Source organism: Equus caballus, unplaced genomic scaffold (assembly GCF_041296265.1).
Source record: "Equus caballus isolate H_3958 breed thoroughbred unplaced genomic scaffold, TB-T2T haplotype1-0000035, whole genome shotgun sequence".
NCBI classification, from domain to species: domain Eukaryota; kingdom Metazoa; phylum Chordata; class Mammalia; order Perissodactyla; family Equidae; genus Equus; species Equus caballus.
Window position 1 is genome coordinate 975,303 of NW_027221806.1, and position 18,698 is coordinate 994,000.

The following is an 18,698-nucleotide window of genomic DNA, read 5'->3' on the forward strand; positions in this document are numbered from 1 at the left end:
CAAAGTGGTGTACACCACTGCCAGTGCTGGCCCATAAAAATTTTCTCCACAATCCTCCACTTCCTTTTCCCTTCCGCTATATCCAGTATCAACAAGTTGGAAACCTACCAGTTGAAGATACCAGAGTCCCTACCAGCTTGGAGCCCTGAATAACTTTGTCGAGCAAAGCCTCTTTTCTAACCTCACTATTTAATCATTTAAAAAGCCTTGTACATTCAACTCTTAGAATATTCAAGCCCCAAACCTGCACCAGTAAGACACAAGCTGAGAAAGCTATATAGACCCCCAAGACAGGCAAACACTCCAATATCCACTTCAGATCTGTTGATAGAGGATAACAGACAAATAAAATGGTCCCAAAGAGAAGAAACTAAATTATTTAAGGAATTTCCCCATCCTCTAGGATAGCAAGATTTTCACACAATGTCTGCCCAGCAGGATTTCATGATCGGTATGGATCAGTAACTCTGTATCACCTCTTCTTCTCCTTTCTGAATGGGCTTTTCATTGAATTTTTACTCTCCTTGTTTCAATAATATATATTTTATTTATATATATCTTGCCATCTTTTTATTTTTAACCTCTATTATTATGTTCTACATGTTTCTTGAAAAACTATAAAGATTATTTTTTCTTCTCAATTTGATATTCTTTGAATCTTGTTAAGAAAAATCAACCTCTTTATATTTCACATATTAATTGCTAAGCAGGTTTCATTCCTTACATTTTACCTTTCCCATTTATCTAAACGTTATTTCATTCTTTCCCATCTTGATCAGGTTTCCTAGTGTGACATCCCCACTCCCTTGAATTCTGAATATCTTCTACGTGTCTTTATTTCTCTAGTGATTACCTTCCCATTGGTAACAACCATAATTTAAATCTTATTCCTCTACTACTTTAAAATTAAATAAGTTCCAGTTCAAGATGGCAATGTAGGAGGATCCTGAACTCACCTCCTCCCACAGACACACCAAATCTACAGCTACATACAGAACAATTTCCTCTGAAAGAAACCCCAAAACAAGCTCAGAGACTCCTATACATCAGGGGAATGAGAAAAAACCCACAGTCAAATGGGTAGGAGAGGCCGAGACACAATCTTACCATAACCCCACCCTGGGCATGGTGATCCACAACCAGGAGGGAACCCACAACTCTGAGCTTCTCCCCAAGGAGTGAATGGCTTGACCCTCATATCTGGTACTTGAACTTTTAAGACCTTCACCAAAGAGATAAGCCCCCAAAACGTCAAGTTGTGAAAGCCAACAGGGCTTGTGTCCATGAGACCCACAAGGCTACACGGAACTGAAAAACAGTTCCTAAAGGGCTCGCACAGGCTCACCATGCTGCACCCCAGGGCCTAGAGCAGAGGCAGCTCACTGACTATCCAGTCTTTCTGTGAAACAAGCCTATTAGCTTATCCTCATAGCTGCAAACTAAGAGTCAGGCTTCTAATTAAATTCACATCTAAGGGCTGACTGTAATCCTCTCCAGTGAACTCGGAGGCTGGGTACCATCTTTCCACTCTCCCGCTGCCTCGCTCATGGTCACCAGTACCTTGCAGAATGGAGCTTACATTGGAGGGTCCCACAGGACTGTAACAAATGGAGAAAGAGTTCCTAACTGGCTACCCTCCAGGGCAAAGCAAAGAGACAGTAGATTGAATCGCACCCCAATCCTTCTGTGAGAGAAGCCTATTTGCTTATCTTAAATCTTTGGCCTAAGGAGCAGGCTTCTAATTTAACACACATCTACAGGCCTACTGAAATATTCTCCAAAGACCATAGAGCCCAGCGGGCACCATCTTCACAGTCCAACTCTGCCTTGCTCCAAGTCACCAGTATCTCCCAGAAAAGAGCTTGTGCACATTGTCTGGAGGCCCAGTTTTCGCAGCTGCCACCCATGGGATGCCCCTTGATCAGCTGGCTCTGGTAGCCAGCAAGGCTTTGAAGGGGATCAGAATTGGCCATCTGAGCCAGCCCTGATGGCCTAGTGGTTGAAGTTCGGTGTGTTCCACTTTGGTGGCCTGGGTTTGGTTCCCGGGCATGGAACCACATGACTCGTCTGTCAGCAGCCATGCTGTGGTGGCAGACCACATAGAAGAACTAAGACTTACAACTAGAATATACAACCATGCACTGAGGCTTTGGGGAGGGGAAAAAAAATGAAAGAGAGAGGAAGATTGGCAATAGATGTTAGCTCAGGGCAAATCTTTCCCAGAAAAAAAAAAAAAAAGAATTTGCCACCCCAAAATGTGTCTCTTTGCCTTGATTATTTTAAGGACAAAAGAGTCTTTCACTCTTTGAAAGAAATTCAGACCTTCCCCCTAACTGCCTGAAAGAATTTAAGATAGAAGGGCCTGTCCCAGGAAGGAGATATCACCATAGATAATTCTAGGTGTGGTAGACAGAAAGACATCTAGCAAGGGCCATTTTATCAAAAGATCTCTTTCAGTTCCCATTGTCTACAGATGGCCCAGCAAACACTTGTTTATCAAACATTTCCATTTCCATCGTCATGTAAATTGCCTTCCTCTCCTTTGAAGTCCCAAACCACTACCCCCAATATCCTCCTTTATCTTTAGCTGAAGATGGTATTCAGGTGGCAATTTCAGCCACTCCAGCAAGATTTTCCTGGGTTTCTCCCATGTACATATGTTATCAAACTTTGATTTTCTCCTCTTATTCTGTCTCATGTCAATTTAATTCTTAGACCAGCCAGAAGGACCCAGAGGGTAGAGGAATTGTTTTCCTCCCCTACAGTTTACGTTCACAGGTCCCACAGGACTATAATGAACAAAGAAAGAGTTCCTAACCAGCTACCGGTCCAGGGCGCAGCAGTGAGGCAGCAGACTGAAATGCCAGTCTTTCTGTGAAAGAAGCCTATTAGCTTATCTTCATACCTGTGGCCTGAGGGACAAGCTTCTAACTAAGCACAGACCTAGGGGCTAATTGCAATCCTCTCCAGAGACCAGGAAGCCCAGTGGTTACCATCTTCACACTCTCCATCTGTCCCACCCTAGGTTGCTAATGTCTCCAAGAAAGGAGATTGTGCACATATCTAGCACCAGGGTTTCTGTGTCAGCTGCCCAAAAGACACATCCCTTGATAGCCTGGCTCTGGTGGCCAGCAGGGCTTGTGTTCATAGATTCAACAGGATGTCAGCAAACAAACAGTTCTTATATGGCTATCACACCAGGGCTCAGTGCAGACGAGCACACAGAAATGCTCATGTCAAAGTCTTCCCATGAATGAGGTATATTTACATACTTCAAAAGCTGCTGCATCAGGGTCCAGTTTCCAATTAGACTGAATCTAGATGTTGACTGAGATCTTCCCTATTGGGACAGCGGCAGGTTTTTGCACACCCTCAAATACTGGGAGCCACTAAAAATAAAGTAGACTGCTTGAACAAGCACAAAGGTTTGAGAGACAACCAAGAGCTACAGCAGGGTTGAAACATAAGGTTCATCTCCTGCACGAGGCCACTTCTTCAAGACTAGAGAGGTGGCTGTTTTACAGAATGCATGGAAACCAACACAGAGAATCAAGGAAAATAAAGAAACAGAAGATGACATTCCATATGAAAGAACAAGATAAAGCCTCAGAAAAAGACCTTAATGAAATAAGTGATTTACCTGATAAAGAGTTCAAATTAGCCATCATAAAGATGCTCACCAAGGTCAGGAGAAAAATACACGAACAAAGTGAGAATTTCAACAAAGAGAACATAGCGTAGAAAGTATAAGAAAAACACCAAAAATAAATCACAGAGCTGAAAAATACAATGGAAAGGTACAAAAGAAGACTAGATGAAGCCAAAGAAAGGATCAGTGAACAAAAAGACAGGGCAGTGGAATTTACCCAATCAGAGGAGCAAAAAGAAAAAGGAATGAAAAAGAATGAAGATAGCACAAGGAACTTATTGACAACATCAAGTGGACTAATATTTGTATTATAGGGGTCCCAAAAGAAGAAAGGGGCAGAAAATTTATCTAGAGAAATTATGACTGAAAATTCCCTAACGTGGGGAAAGAAACAGACATCCAGATCCAGGAAGCCCAGAGAGTTCCAAATGAGATGAACTCAAAGAGACCTCACCAAGACACATTATAATTAAGTTATCAAAAGTTAAAGACAAGGAAAGAATCTTAAAAACAGCAAGATAAAAACAACTTGTTACATCCAAGGAAACCCTCATAAGACTATTAGCAGATCTTAAGCAGAAACTTTGCAGGCCAGAAGGGAGTGGCACAACATATTCAAAGTGCTGGAAGAAAAAAACTGCTAGTCAAGAATACCCTATCCAGCAAAGCTGTCCTTCAGAATAGAAGGAAAGATAAAAAGTTTTCCAGACAACCAAAAGCTAAAAGAGTTTATCATCACTAGACTGGCCTTACAAGAAATGTTAAAGGGACTTTAAGCTAAACCGAAGGGCCCTAAATCAGTAACAGGAAAACATATAAAATTATAAATCTTACTGGTAAAGGTAACTATATAGCAAAATTCAGAATAATCTAATGTTGTAGGTGATGGGTTAATCACTTATAAAGCTAGTATGAAGGTTAAAAGACAAAAGTACTAAAAATAACAACTACAATGATTTGTTAATAAATACACAAGATAAAAAGATATAAGTTGTGACATCAAAAACATAAAACTTGGGAGGGCAGTAAAAATTTAGATCTTTAGAATGCATTCAAACTTAAGTTTTTAAGAACTTAGAATGTTATAAGTTGTTTTACAGAAGCCTCATGGTAACACAAAGCAAAAACCTACAGTAGATACACAAAAGATAAAGAAAAAGGAATCCTAAGCACACCATTACAGAAAATCATCAAATCACAAAGAAAGAAAAAAAGAAAAAACAAAGGAATTACAAAACAGTCAGAAAAAAATGAACAAAATGGCAATAAGTCCACACCTATTAATAATTACTTTAAATGTAAATGGACTAAATTCTCCACTCAAAAAATATGGAGTGGCTAAATAGACTGAAAAAACAAGATCCATCTATATGCTGCCTATAAGAAACTCACTTCAGAGGTAAGGACACACACAGTCTGAAAGTAAAGGGACAGAAAAAGATATTCCATGCAAATGAAAACCAAAAAAAAACCTGGCATAGCTATACGTATATCACACAAAATAGACTTTAATACAAAGAGACTTGGAGACAAAGAGAGTAATAAGAGACAAAGAAGGTCATTATATAGTCATGCACCACATAAAAACGTTTCAGTCAACAACAGACTGTGTATACAACAGTGATCCTTTAAGAAAAGTAACATATAGTCTAGGTGTGTAGCAGGCTATACTGCTGGGAGCCGTGGCTACATCATTTGATCGGCTGTTTGACAGGGTCCAGCTGATTAACGCTGAGGGGTGCAGGGTCGCCCCTTGGTGAAGAATAACCGGCCAGCCCCTCACATAGTTCTGAAACCTGTGCTGCTTCTAATTGCCCTTCATTCCTTTTCCTTTCTTAACCTCCAGTTTTCACTCCTTTGGGTGGCTGCTTGGGAGGCACTACCTCCTGGGAAAATTAGATATAGTAAGAGAATGTGACCACCTGCAGGTAACTTTCAAGATATTTTTCAGTTAATTAATGGAGGAGCACACAGTCCCATTTGAGACAATCAGAAAGGAATCCTGCCCAGATAAGATGTCGAATTAGGTTTATGGCCTCCATCTGGTTAATGTTTCCTTCTCCCTCCAGTTCTTTGTCTAAATATACATATGCATCGTCCTTCTAAGTTTGTTGGCTAATTGGTTGATCAAGAAGTATCTATATATTATTCTTGACCTTCTGCTTTCTGTTAAAATGTTATAGAGGTTTTCTCCTAAAAGCAATAAATAATAAATAATTGGTGAGTAGAAGGGCCGAGGGGTGCAAGAATGCCCCTCGGTGAAGGATGGCCGGCCAACACCCCCAATATTTTCTGAATTATATGCATGCTTTCTATCAAGGTTATGTGTATACTTATTTCTCTTTTTTATTCTTGAAGATATATAGTTTAGTTTAGCTTTTCAGCCCTTTACTTTACTAACAATATGATACTTTCTCCGGCAGTGTACTTAAGGGACCGTTAGCTCTACAATCTAAAAGACAAAGGAATGCTTCCACCCCCTAAAGGGCGCGGAAAAAGTAAAGATGTTTAACTGCCCGCTGAGAATGCAGATAGCCCTGGGGATAAGACACCCTGGAGTCGCCTTTTGTTCCCATTAACCATCTACACTAATGGCGTAAATGATTGAGGGAGGCAGGGATGGCTCCACCAGGATGTAACCAGAGGGGCTGCTGTCCTGTCTGGAGGCCTGGACCTTCTCTCTTTGATTTAACTTTACCATGAATTACAACAGACGCCTAGGTACCTATCTCCTTTAGCTTAGAGACAACAAACACTAGTTAATTGCAGAGAAGACGATCATTAACCTTATACTCTATAGAATGGAATGCTAATAAATATTCTTGTGCTCGTTTCTTACTTCCTTATCTCTCTGAGAATATCTGTAAAACTATTTCTGTACTAATCCTGAAAAATATATAAACGACACTTGTGCACAGTAAAGTCAGACTTGCTAACACCAACCCAAGTCTCACGTCCCCTTTATTTTCCCCCTCCCTCATCGCGCCGACACCATCCATCCCTCAGGAACCTGGACTCCACCGGGGCGGGACCCCGGCACTATACCATTGAGGTTTGTGTAAGTACTGTAAGAGAGGAAGAAATTTTCCTCTACTCTTCTAGGTTTTTCTGGCTGATCTAAAAATTAAATTGACACGAGACAAATTAACAGGAGAAAAACAAAAGTTTAATAACATGTACACATGTGAGAAACACAATAAAACCAAGTAACTAGCCAAAGCCTTCAACTTAAATATCATCTTCAGGTAAAGACAAAATAAGATGTTGGAGATGAAGAGAGTCAGGGACTTGAAAGGGAAAGAAGGCAATTCACAGGTAAGTGAAAAGGAGCAAATGCTTAGAAAACAAGTGTTTGGCCACAGAAACAGAAGAACACAGAAGGGAGTCCAAAAATCAGGCTTTTCTAGGTGCCTTCCTGTCTATCACCTAGTTCATGTTATGCTAAGGTGATGGCTTGCTTCCTGAGACAGCTTTTTTTAATCTGAATTCTTTTAGGAAGTTAAGGGGTAGGTTACAAGACAAACTTTCTAAGTCTTTTTTTCTCAGAAATAGTCAGCCTAAAACAATCCTCACGTGGGGCTGGCCCCGTGGCCGAGTGGTTAAGTTCGCGCGCTCCGCTGCAGGCGGCTCAGTGTTTCATTAGTTCGGATCCTGGGCGCGGACATGGCACTGCTCATCAGACCACGCTGAGGCAGCGTCCCACATGCCACAACTAGAAGAACCCACAACGAATTAATACACAACTATGTACCAGGGGGCTTTGGGGAGAAAAAGGAAAAAATAAAATCTTTAAAAAAAATAAATAAATAAATAAATAAAAATAAAACAATCCTCACGTTAAAGAGACATATTTTGGGATGGCAAATTTTGTTCCCCTTTAGTATGCTCTATGAGGTTCTCACAATGATGAAATTGCCTACTGACATATTTCTCAGAATGTATCCCGTCAGTAAGCAATGCATGACTGCATAATAATAAAGGGGTGAATCCAACAAATGGATATGACATTTGTAAATATTTATGCACTCAACACAGGAACACCAAAATAAATAAAACAAATATTAACAGACCTAAAGAGAGAAAATATACAACAATACAACAGTAGGGGACTTTAATACCCCACTTTCATCAAAGGATACATCATCCAGTCAGAAAATCAATAAAAACATATTGGCCTTACATGGCACTTTAGACCAGATAGACCAAACATACATACACAGAACATTCCATCCACAAGCAACGGAATACACATTCTTCTCAAGCACACAAGGAACATTCTCCAGGATAGACCATATGTTAGGCCACAAAACAAATCTTAATAAATTTAAGAAGACTGAAATCACATTAAACACGTTTTCTAACTGCAATGACGTGAAACTCAAAATCAATTACAAGAAGAAAACTGGAAAATTCACAAATATGTGGATATTAAATAACATGCTCCTGAACAACTAATGGGTCAAAGAAGAATCAAAAAAGAAATTTAAAAAATATCTTGAGACAAATGAAAATGGAAATACAACATACCAAAACTTATGGGATGCAACAAGAGCAGTTCTAAGATGGAAGTTCCTGGTGATAAATGCCCACATTAAGAAACAAGAAAGATCTCAAATAAACAACACAGCTTTACACCTCAAGGAACAAGAAAATGAACAAACTGAACCTAGTTAGTAAAAGACGGAAATAACAAAGATCAGAGTGAAAATAAATGAAACAGACACTAAAAGACACTAGAAAAGATCAATGAAACTAAGAGCTGGTTTTTTGAAAAGATAAACAAAATTGACAAACCATTAGCTAGACTTAACAAGAAAAAAGAGAGAGGACTCAAATAAATAAAATCAGAAATGAAAGAAAAGCCGTTACAACTGATATCACAGAAATAAAATGCATCATAAGACACCATTATGATTAATTATACAACAACAAACTGGACAATCTAGAAGAAAAAGATAAATTTCTAGAAACATACGACCTACCAAGACTAATTCATGAAGCAATAGAAAATATGAATAGACTTATTACTAGTAAAGACATCAAACCAGTAATCCAAAACTTCCCAATGTCAAAAGTCCAGGACCAATGGCTTCCACTGGTGAATGCTGCCAAACATTCAAAGAAGAATTAATACCTATCCTTCTCAAACTATTTCAAAAAAGAGAAGAGGAGACAAGTCTTCCAAACTGCTTTTATGAGGCCAGCATTACCCCGATATCCAAACTAGTCAAGGACACCACAAGAAAAGAAAATCACAGGACAATATCCCTGATGAACATACATACAAAAATCCTCAATAAAACATTAACACTTCAATCTAGGTGAATGGCACTATCGCATCAACTACCCATTTACCCAAATAATAAATCCAGGTCTCCTTCAATGTGTTCCTTCTCCCTTAACTAATCAACAACAACTATCAAATCAAGATCTTCTAAATCTTTGTGATAGCTCTTCCCTCATTTCCATCCTTACTTACACTGCTCAACTTCAAGCCCTCATTATTTTTTGCCCTGCCTTGAGTCATGCCACTTCTCAAATCTCTCATTGTTGCTAGAGTCAACTTTTTAATACTCAGATGTCATCAAACTCCTCTACTAAAATTTTTTCAGTGGCTCTGTTTGGTGACAGAAAATAAAACTGGTATATGTCATGTAAAGTCTTTTATGACCTAGCCCTTTATATTGTCTAGAATTATCTTTTGCCATTCCGCCATCGCTTGTAATTTACACTATAGTAGTACCAATAACAACAACTGGAATGAAGTTACTTTGCAGCTTCTAAAATAAGCTATACTCTCTCACTTGTTAGTTTCTATCTATGTTGCTTCTTCATAGTATGAAGGCAGTTTGTCCATTTGGTAAACTTATTAATTGATATCCAGATCAAAAGTTTTCTCCTCTATTACATCTTCCTCCTGACTAGCCATGAAACTTAGAATTATTTTTTACTTGTCTCCCACTGCCCTTTGTACAAACCCCAATTGGAGCAATTTATCTAAATGTATTATATTTTTTTCTGTTTCTGTCTAGACCATAGCTTCCTAAAAACAGGTCCCATGTCCCTTCATCTCTGTACCTTGCAGAGTCTAGTGCATAACACAATATAAGCTTCATAAGAACAAAAACTGTTTCTTCACCACTGAATCTTCAGTGTCTAGCATATAGGAGAACGACAATAAATTCTATTAAATGAATTCATGATATGTACTCAATGTACATACTGAAGACAAAAAGACAAAACAATTAATATAGTTGAAAATATACAGTCAGATAAGACAAAAGTTTGAATCCTGGCTCAAATGTGTAACTGTGAACAAGTTATTTAATCTTTCTGAACTTGAGTCTCTTTTGCTGTGAAGAGCTTACAGGATCCGGCTCTTGTAGATTAGAACTAAGTGAAACAGAAACTAGTGACCTACTCAACAAGGAATTCAAACAAAATATCATGAGGATGCTCACAGATATGTGGAGAAGAATGGATGAACACAGTGAGCACATCAGCAAAGACTTGGAAGATATAAAAAAAAAACAATCAGAAATGAAGAATACAATACTCAAAATGAGAAATTCACTCGAGGGACTCAATAACAGAGTAGAGGAAGGAGAAGAACGGATCAGCGAACTAGATGAAAGACTAGAGGAAATCACCCAAGCAGAACAGAAAAGAGAAAAAAGAATTAGACAGAATGAGAAGAGAGTAAGGGAACTCTGGGACAATATCAAGCGTGCTAACATTCGGATTATAGGGGTCCCAGAAGGAGAAGAGAGAGACAAAGGGACAGAAAGTTTATTTGTAGAAATAATAGAGGAAAATTTTCCTAACCTGAGGAAGGAAACAGACATCCAACTTCAGGAAGCACAGAGAGCTCCAAACAAGAGAAGCCCAAAGAGGCCCACACCAAGACATATTATAATCAAAATTCTAAAATTAAAGACAAAGAGAGAATCCTAACAGCAGCAAGAGAAAGGCCGCAAGTGCCATATAAAGGGAAGCCCATCAGACTATCAGTGGACTTCTCAGTCGAGACCCTACAGGCAAGAAGAGACTAGCACGACATATTTAAAGGCTAAAGGGAAAAAAACCTACAACCAAGAATACTCTATCCATCAAGGTTGTCATTCAGAATGGAAGGAGAGATAAACAGCTTCCCAGACAAGCAAAAATTAAAGGAGTTTATCACCAAGAAACCAGTTCTGCAAGAAATGCTGAAGGGACTTATTTAAGCGGGAAAGCAATAACCACAAATAGAGATAAAAAAAAATTATCAAAAAACCCCAAAACAACAACAACAAAAGACAGGCAATAAAATCACTAGTAAGGTAAAAGGACAGTAAAGGCAGCAGATCAACTACCTGTGAAGATAATATGAAGGTTAAAAGACAAATGTACTAAAATCACCTATTTCAATGATAAGAGGGTAATAGATAGACACACACTAAACACAAGACTATATATAATGTGAAAAACATAATGTGGGAGGAGGGGAGTGAAAAAGTAGAGCTTTTAGAAAGAGGTCAAGCTAAAGAGTCTATCTACTCAATATAGACTGTTACATGCACAGTATATTAAATAGGATCCTCATGGTAACCACAAACCAGAAACCTACAACAAGCAGGACAAAAAGTAAGACAAAAGAAATCAAACACATTACTAAAGATAACCATCAAACCACAAGGGAAGAGAGCAAGAGAAAAAGAAAGGAACTGAGAAGAACTACTAAAACACCCAAAAAAAGAAAAAGTGACAAAATGGCAATAAATACATATTTATCAATAACTACTTTAAATGTCAATGGACTAAATGCTCCAATCAAATGCCATAGGGTGGCCAACTGGATAAAAAAACAAGATCCATGTATATGCCGCATACAAGAGACACACTTCAGACCTACAGACACTCACAAACTGAAAGTGAAAGGATGGGAAAAGATATTCCATGCAAATGGCAAAGAAAAGAAAGCAGGGGTAGCAATACTTATATCAGACAAAATAGACTTTAAATCAAAAACTGTAATAAGAGACAAAGACGGGCACTACATAAAGATAAAGGGAACAATCCAACAAGAAAATATAACACTTGTAAATATCTACGCACCCAACATAGGAGCACCTAAATATATAAAGCAACTATTAACAGACATAAGAGGAGAAATAGACAGTAACACAATAATAGTAGGGGACTTTAACACTCCACTTACACCAATGGATAGATCATCCAAACAGAAGATCAATAAGGAAACACTCGCCTTAAAGGACACATTAGACCAGATGGACTTAGTAGATATATACAGAACATTCCATCCAAAAACCACAGAGTACACATTCTTTTCAAATGCCCATGGAACATTCTCCAGGACTGATCACATATTAGGCCACAAAACAAGTCTCAATAAATTTAAGAAGATCGAAATAATACCGTGCATCTTTTCTGACCACAAAGGTATGAAACTGGAAATCAACTACAGAAAGAAAACCAGAAAAGCCACAAAAATGTGGAGATTGAACAAAACGCTACTGAACAATGATTGGGTCAATGAAGAAATCAAAGAAGATATCAAAAAATTCCTGGAGACAAATGAAAATGAAAACATGACACGCCAAAATCTGTGGGATACAGCAAAAGCGGTTCTACAAGGGAAGTTTATAGCAATTCAGGCCTACCTCAACAAAGAAGAAAAATCCCAAATAGACAATCTAAAAGCATACCTAAAGGTACTGGAAAAAGAACAACAAACAAAGCCCAAAATCAGAAGGAAGGAAATAATAAAAATCAGAGCAGAAATAAATGAAATAGAGACTAAGAAAACAATAGAAAAAATTAATGAAACCAAGAGCTGGTTCTTCGAAAAGATAAACAAAATGGACAAACCCTTAGCTAGACTCACCAAGAAAAAAAGAGAGAAGGCTCAAATAAATAAAATCAGAAATGAAAGAGCAGAGATTACAACGGACACCTCAGAAATACAAAAGATAATAAGAGAATACTATGAAAAGCTATACGCCAACAAATTGGATAATCTAGAAGAAATGGATAAATTCTTAGAAACATACAACCTTCCAAAACTGGACCAAGAAGATGTAGAAAATTTGAATAGACCGATCGCCAGTAAGGAGATCGAAACAGCAATCAAAAACCTCCCAAAAAGTAAAAGTCCAGGACCAGATGGCTTCCCTGGTGAATTCTACCAAACACTCAAAGAAGAGTTAATACCTATCCTTCTCAAACTCTTCCAAAAAATTGAAGAGGAGGAGAGGCTTCCTAACTCCTTCTACGATGCAAACATTATCCTGATACCAAAACCAGACAAGGACAACACAAAAAAAGAAAATTACAGGCCACTATCACTGATGACCATCGAGGCAAAAATCCTCAACAAAATACTAGCAAATCGAATACAACGATACATTAAAAAGATCATACATCATGATTAAGTGGGATTCATTCCGGGGATGCAGGGATGGTTTAACATCTGCAAATCTAACAACGTGATACACCACATTAACAAAATGAAGAATAAAAATCACATGATCATCTCAACAGATGCAGAGAAAGCATTTGACAAGATACAGCATCCATTTATGATAAAAACTCTAAATAAAATGGGTATAGAATACCTCAACATAATAAAGGCCATATATGACAAACCCACAGCAAATATCATTTTCAATGGAGAAAAACTGAAAGCTATCCCTCTAAGAACAGGAACCAGACAAGGATGCCCGCTGTCACCACTCTTATTTAACATAGTATTGGAAGTCCTAGCCAGAGCAATCAGGCAAGAAAAAGAAATACAAGGGATCCACATTGGAAAAGAAGAAGGGAAACTGTCATTCTTTGCAGACGACATGATTTTATATCTAGAAAACCCTAAAGAGTCCACTAAAAAACTTTCAGAAATAATAAAGGAATATAGTCAAGTTGCGGGATACAAAATCAATGTACAAAACTCAGTTGCGTTTCTATACACTAACAACGAAGTAGCAAAAAGAGAAATTCAGAATACAATCCCATTTACAATTGCAACAAAAAGAATAAAATACCTATGAATAAACTTAACCAAAGAGGTGAAAGATCTCTACACCGAAAACTATAAAACATTGTTGAAAGAAATCGAAGAAGACACAAAGAAATGGAAAGATAGTCCGTGCTCTTGGATTGGAAGAATTAACATCGTTAAAATGTCCATACTTCCTAAAGCAATCTATAGATTCAACACAATCCCTATCAAAGTTCCAACAACATTTTTTACAAAAATAGAACAAAGAATCCTACAAGTTATATGGAACAACAAAAGACCCCGAATAGCCACAGGATTCCTGAGAAAAAAGAACAAAGCTGGAGGTATCATACTCCCTGATTTCAAATTGTACTACAAAGCCATAGTAACCAAAACAGCATGGTACTGGCACAAAAACAGACACACAGATCAATGGAACAAAATTGAGAGCCCAGAAGTAAACCCACACGTTTATGGGAGCCAAGAGCATACGATGGAGAAAGGAGAGTCTCTTCAATAAATGGTGTTGGGAAAACTGGACAGCCACATGCAAAAGAATGAAAGTACACCATTCCCTTACACCATGCACAAAAATCAACTCAAAATGGATTAAAGACTTGAATGTAAGACCCGAAACCATGAGACTTCTAGAAGAAAACATAGGCAGTATGCTCTATGACATTGGTCTGAGCAGCATATTTTCAAGTCCCATGTCTGACCAGGCAAGGGAAACAAAAGAAAAAATGAACAAATGGGAGTACATCAAACTAAAAACCTTCTGCACAGCAAAGGAAACCATCAACAAAACGAAAAGAGAACCTAACAATTGGGAGAAGCTATTTGCAAACCATATATCAAATAAGGGGTTAATATCCAAAATATACAAAGATCTTATATAGATCAACAACAAAAAAAACCAACAATCCAATTAGAAAATGGGCAAAAGATCTGAACAGAGATTTCTCCAAAGAGGTCCAGATGGCCAACAGGCATATGAAAAGATGCTCAACATCATTAGCTATCAGGGAAATGCAAATCAAAACTACAATGAGGTATCACCTCACTCCGGTCAGAATGGCTATAAATAACAACACAGGAAACAACGAATGTTGGAAAGGGTGTGGAGAGAAGGGAACCCTTGTTCACTGCTGGTGGCAGTGCAAGTTGGTGCAGCCACTATGGAAAGCAGGATGGAGTATCCTCAGAAAATTAAGGATAGATCTACCATACGATCCAGCTATTCCACTGCTGGGTATTTATCCAAAGAACTTGAAAACACAAAGGGATAAAGATCCTTGCACCCCTAAGTTCACTGCGGCATTATACACAATAGCCAAGACTTGGAAGCCACCTAGGTGCCCATCAAGGGACGAATGGATAAAGAAGATGTGGTATTTATACACGATGGACTACTACTCAGCCATAAGAAATGACGAAATCCGGCCATTTGTGACAACATGGATGGACCTTGAGGGTATTATGCTGAGTGAAATAAGTCAGAGGGAGAAAGTCAAATACCATATGATCTCACTCATAAGTAGAAGATTAAAAACGACAAAAAGAAAAAAAAAAACACATAGCATTGGAGATTGGACTAGTGGTTACCACTGGGGGAGGCAGGAGGGCAAAAGGGGTGATTAGGCTCACATGGGAGGGGATGCACTATAATTAGCGTGCGGGCGGGGAACATGATGTAATGTACACAGAATTCGAAATACGATGTACATCCGAAAAAAATAAAAATTTAAAGAAATAAAGAAATAAATGCATCTAGATTGGTTTTTCTCAAATAAACACATTATAGTTTCTGAAAAGGCAATAATTTTATTTCTAGACCTAAACTATAATTTCTCCAGAGTAAGGAAAAGTAGCCTAAAAAGAAATTTTTCAATAAAAGCTAACCTTAAATGAAAGTACACTGCAAATACTAAAATATGACATGAATTATCAACTGACTTAATTGGAAAGATAATGTAAAATGTACTTTACCTCACCAAGTCCAAAGTTCCACGACTGCTTAGAAGGCAATTCTTTCAAAGGGATGTTACCCCTAGGGTCACAAATAAGACAGTATTAAAGTTTGATTTATTCTCTCTGAAAATTATTGTTCTAAATTATGGTTCCCAAAGTTGGCTGCAGATCAGAATTATAAGGGAAGCTTTTTAAAAAATAAATAAGCTCCATCCTAAGGGTGTGGGTCAAATTTGGTATTTTGTATTTTAAAATCACCCCCTTGAGTGATTCAGTTCTGCACCCAGCTTTGAGAACCATGTTCTAAAATCACTTTCATAAAGTACATTTTAAAATTCAAGGTCTAACATGCTAATTTTTATTCATAAGTTTCTGAATACCTGGAAGTTTGACAGCAAAGAACCTAATTTTTTTATTTTATTAAATAAGTTCTGAATGTTTTATTCGTTGTGCCAATCCCATAAAAATGGCATATAGGTATTCTTTTTACAAATAGATATTTTAAATATTTCCATAAGAAAGTACTTCTAAAATAAAAACCTATTCTAATTCATGATTGTTAATTACCAAGATTTGACTAAACCACAATTATTACCAAGAAAGTTAGGACTATTCCGAAACTACAAGTTTTCTTTAATTAAGTATAACTGCAGTCCCATAAACTCTTGATATGTTTGCTTATGCCATTAGCATCTGAATTCTATTACTCCCTTGTTCTGATTCTATACTAACCAAGCCACCTTCCCATGGAGAGCTGCCAAAAATTAGAAAACATGCTTATCATGCCAGTAAACATTCCTATATAAGTAACCCTTCTATTTCTTACTGTAAATTAATAAATTGACATTCTGGTGAGTGTGTAAGTTTCTTGAACACATAAGTCAGTTTTCTCAAATCTAATTAACACTAAGATTCAGATAAGATGACGGCTTTGTGCTGGCAAATACGAGCACCATACTCTCAACTAGGATGATATTACTAAGATTCTGACAACTGGTAAGCCTTTGTAGAGGCCAGTCTGCCCACTCTGAGACAGCAACACCCCTACCTCACATTGCATCAATTCAACCCTTCAATACGCATTATACTAGATGCTGAATTGCATTCCCCAGATTTACCTGAAAACTTACAAACGGTTCACTGGATATATCTGGATTGTCTTCTGTGGTGCCTTCTCTTGGTAATCACTTTCAAATTTTCCTTTAAAAATAAAAGTATGCATTGAACTAAAACTCTAGCACAGACTAGTTCTTTTTTTTAAATTGGAAGCTTATTAGCATGACCCATATGGAACGAAATCACTGGTCCACACAATGTCACATAATAGACAGTCACTCTATTTTCAATTTTATACTCCTCCAAATACACACACACACACACACACACACACACACATATCTATATTATATATAAATATGTACTAAAAACAAAAAGACCAATAGATTATTACCCTTCTCGCGTATAACACCAACCTTTTTTTTCAGAGCTGGCTGGGAAACTATCCTTCTCAAAAGATGTACTAAGATTATTTCTTTCATGATCGTTATACTCTTTCTGATAGTTCTTGTTTGGCTGACACTTTTCTGGGTAACTTGTCTTATTAAAAGTAGAATTACTAAAAGTCAACTCTGGATTTGTAAAAGTACTTCTAATGCATCTCTCAGTGGAATGGTTTTTATCAGAACTAGTGACTGCACAAATATCTCCCATACTGTCAAAACCACACTTGTCAAAGGTTTTCTTTATACTCCACTGATCTATGTTTAATAAATTGATCACATTTTCACTAATAAAAGAGTCACAATTCTCTGACAGAAGGCTGGGTGTTGGCTGGTTCGCATCTTCAAGAAAACTTGAAATCTCTTTCCTATTTTCTTCCAAAATATGTTGTACTGACTGTTTTTCAATAATGAAGTCTGACTGTCTTCTCTCATCCATGGTTCCACAATCTTCACCTGTAACTATATCAGGTCTTTCAGTAAGGAAATTCCGATTTCCTGGACTTTGAGATAAATAAAAACATATTTAACAAGAAAAGCATAGAAAATTTTCATTTAGAAACTTAAAGTTAAATTCTTAGAGAACATACTGAGTAGCTACTAACATTTACCTGGACTATGTTTTCAGTTTTTTATTTGAATAAATAATATTTTTTTTGGGTGGAAATTTGTCTAATGTGCCTCAGTGAGTATGAAAATAATCTACACTTAGTTTTGTATTTCAACACAAAAAAATGTGTTGAAATGAAGTATGATGTGGTTCAATTCACTGTTATATTAACAAAATATGACCAACCTATATCATGTCTTCTGTAATAAGGTCTAGTGAATACCCTAGACAACCACTGCATGTAACTGCTGCTCTGTTTAATCAGAGAAAGATATTTTGAACACACTGCAGGGAAAAATTATCCCCAGTGTTAAAACATCAAATCAGAGTTATCAGAACACTATAACAGATATCTCTCAACCTAACAAGGATATAAAAACAACTCTGAAGTTCCCAAGGGAGAGCAATACAGATACAAATGCATATATATGTAATAAAGCCAAGAGATAAGACGAATTAGATGAAAAGGTTAGCCTAGATAACTTATAAGTTCCCTTCTAATGTATAAATCATAATTCTAAGTTATGTCCAACTTGTATAAAAGAATCAAAGCTATTATACGAAATAATTAAAAATCAAGATATTCTGGGGCTGGCCCTGTGGCAGAGAGGTTAAGTTCACACGTTCCACTTCGGAAGCCCAGGGTTTCGCCAGTTCAGATCCTGGGTGCGGACCTAGCACACTGCTCATTAAGCCATGCTGACATGGCGTCCCATATAGCAGAAGCAGAAGGACCTAAAACCAGAATATACAACTATGTACTGGGGGGTTTTGGGGGTAAGAAGAAAAACAGAAATAAATAAAGATTGGCAACAGATGTTAGCTCAGGTGCCAATCTAACAAAAAAAAAAAAATCAAGATACTCTGGACTTTGTTGCCATTGACTATCCACAAATTTACTTAGGGGTGGGCTGTTCCAGAGATTGGAGGTACCAAAGAAATTTAGAAAAGAAACATAGACCGCTAAAA

General features: G+C 37.4%; 1 pseudogene; it reads right to left on the bottom strand.

The window, feature by feature from the left end:
* Positions 1-18,698, bottom strand: part of LOC138922036 (regulator of DNA class I crossover intermediates 1-like) — a 74,528-nt pseudogene that overhangs the window by 8,284 nt on the left and 47,546 nt on the right.